This window comes from Parus major, chromosome 3 (genome assembly GCF_001522545.3).
Source record: "Parus major isolate Abel chromosome 3, Parus_major1.1, whole genome shotgun sequence".
Lineage (NCBI taxonomy): Eukaryota > Metazoa > Chordata > Aves > Passeriformes > Paridae > Parus > Parus major.
In genome coordinates, this window is record NC_031770.1 from 53,065,595 (window position 1) to 53,068,621 (window position 3,027).

Here is a 3,027-nt window from a genome sequence, read left to right on the forward strand (position 1 = left end):
CTTCTGCTACTAGTACATCTTCTGATGGAAATCCGATTTTCACTTAATAAAAGCATATTCCATATTGAAATCAACATAATGGCTCACTTTTAAGTGTTCTCAGAAGTTTGTCCTCTTCAAATATGTCCATGTGGGTGTCATTAAACCTATTTCTATTTTTTCCTGTATGGTTTATTCACTGAAATTATTTTAACCAATAATTATTCCTAAAAAAATTCAAGAACTTCTTAGAAGAAAAACTAGGGCATTATTTGTTTGATCAAGAGACTGTCTTGGCCACAGTTCTGTGAATGATTGTAAATACTTCAGAACATATGCTTTTTACACCATAATAGGAGAATGAGTTTATAAATCTGATTTTTTGTAGAGTTAGTTTAACCTAACTCTAGTGCTAATCTATTAGCATTCATATAAATTAATTCTGATGAGCAAATGGCAGTCTGGAGTATAATCACATTTTAAACCAATAAAACTGTAACCAGCAAAACAAGGAAAACTATTCAGAATTCTAAAGAAAATTATTCATGCAGTAAATAATATGCAAAGATTAGTCTCAGAGGCATTCTGAATTAGTATGTTTTATTTGATTAAGAGGAGTATAGGTACAGAATATGAGAGGGAATAAAACAGGAAAAAAATTAACTTTGAGATACAAACATAAATATGTATATGCAAAAATGTATTAAGTGGGGTTTCATATAGAAGAATGAAGTCTTCTTCCGTGAGTAGTGTGAGTCCTTCATGCAAACAGCATCAGCCATGATGCCTCAGAGATGGTGAATTGGTAAAGCTGATGGCTGAATCTTCATGTGGCTACTCAGAGCTGAGGACTAGGGACAGAAGACATCAACAGAGAGAAACTGCAGGTGGAAGGAAGCAACACCTTGTGAGGGGAAATAATCTGTAAAAAGTTGCATTGTTTTTCCACTTCTGAAGATAACTGCAATTAGGAAGATATTTTCCACAGAGAAATTCTAACAAAAAGCAAATTACTGGTGGCATGAAGGGGCAGCTCATGGGGATTTATGAGAACCCAATTTAACTTCCCTTTTTTGGGTGATTCTCTTCATCCAAGCCATCTGGCTCAGACTAGCTTTTGGCACACAGGTCAAAGCTAGGGCTTTCCTAGCGGACTGGCTCCATCCTTTCTTCACATTCACAGAGCATATTTTAGTGCAAAACCCATCCCACGCTGTTTATATTTGCATGGCACAGCCCTGCCTGTCATGCATTATGCACAACGCTCAGCAATTGTCTGCTCTAACCACAGTCCCTAACCACAGCGTGTTGCTCAGAATAAGCCTAGCACACATCCGTCACCTTTGTGCAGCCTACGCTACAAACACACCCCACCTCCTGTTATTTTGCTTTGCTTGCTGGCTGCCACTCTACCTGCTCCTTGTGCAACAACTCAGGAAATCATGACAGCATCTTGAGAGATTCCTGAGCCTACCTGGGCCAGATAAGTCAACTCTAGATATTACATCTCCATACCTCACAAGAACTTTCAGACTTACATAAAATACATTTTTTTTTCCAGTAACTTAACTTGATAACTTATGAGGTTTTGCATCTTGAAGACTAGCATTCCCTGTGGCACTATGTTATGGTCTGCATTTGGAACAAGCAGCGGATAATCAAAAGCACTCTGCATGCCAGATGCCTGTCTCAGAGTTAGCACCTGCCATTCAGCACAAACTGGCATTTTGGGCAGCCATGCATATTCAGGAGGCATCTAGTACAGATTAGCTTCAGCAAATCTAAGGTGGGTCTGTTTTTAGTAAAGATCTTCAAAGCCATTCTCCACAGCCTATATCCCTACATAATCTTCAGCAACACTGAAAATACTGATAGCTCTTTGCCCAGTGTGGACTCCCCCATTGCCAGGAAAAAAAGACAGGATTCATATTCCCACAGGATGTGACTATGCAGTTCTTACAACTACACTGAAGAGAAAAAATATCAGTCATTGTCAATTCTCTACTCTTCCAGAGTGGGTAGCTGGCACTCTCTCTCCCACTGCAGAACCTCAGCTTCTGCAAAGCTGGAGAACTTGTGTTTATTTCAGGCATTGCTGTTTTTTTATCTTGAATGAAGTGTCCGTACCCAGCCAAGCTGCACACATACTGTGTTGTGAGGGACTGTGCACTCAGCTTGTTGACCACGTGGGCTGCCAGGATTCATGGAATGTCAATTTTCCAAGTTCTGTGAGAATCCCTATGACTGGATACATCCCACACCATCTCTGTACGCAAGTTTTGGTGACCCTTCAATGTGGTAAAGCCTGGTAAAATTATGTCTTTCAGTCTGTCTATATCTAGCTCAGCAGTGCTGCTGGCTCTAGGCAATTCTGAGCCCTGGGATGGTAGGCAAATATGTGTTAGCTACAACAAAGCCTCACAAGCACCACTTGAGTCTCTAGGGCAAGAAAGGCATTATTTCAATGAATGTTCATTCCAACTAGTGCTTACAGGGCATAATTGTTCTCTTCATACATACATTAAAAAAAAAAAAAAAGGTATTAATATCTTTCCTTTCTCTGTACCTCCTCAAGAAGACAAATGCAAGTTTCCTGTCTATACAAAAAGACCAAAAAAAAAAAAAAAAAAANAAGAAAATCCTCCCACTTCCTTTTCCCACATCCTTCCAAACTCATGAAAACCACCAGTTTATTATTTAACTCTTCTCTCCACCAACCTACCTGAAGGATACAGCTCTCCATCGTCTTACACTTTGTAAGATTAGCTCCTCCCCTGCCTCTGAGGAGTAAGAATGCTCTTTTTGAAGGTCAATGATCAGGCCTGTATCTTGAAAGATGCACACAAAAACAAAACTCAAACTCTTTTGGGCAGATCAGCTGTATCTCACTGCTCTGTTCCTGCTCCATATCCCTGCCAGATAGAGGCAGCCCACATTCCCTAATGTCCTTTTCCAGGAGGCCAGCCATGGAGCTGAGATGAAAGAACACCTGGCTTCGTTGAAGACCTCACTCAAAATGGATGGCAAGCAGAAAACTTTAATTAAGAA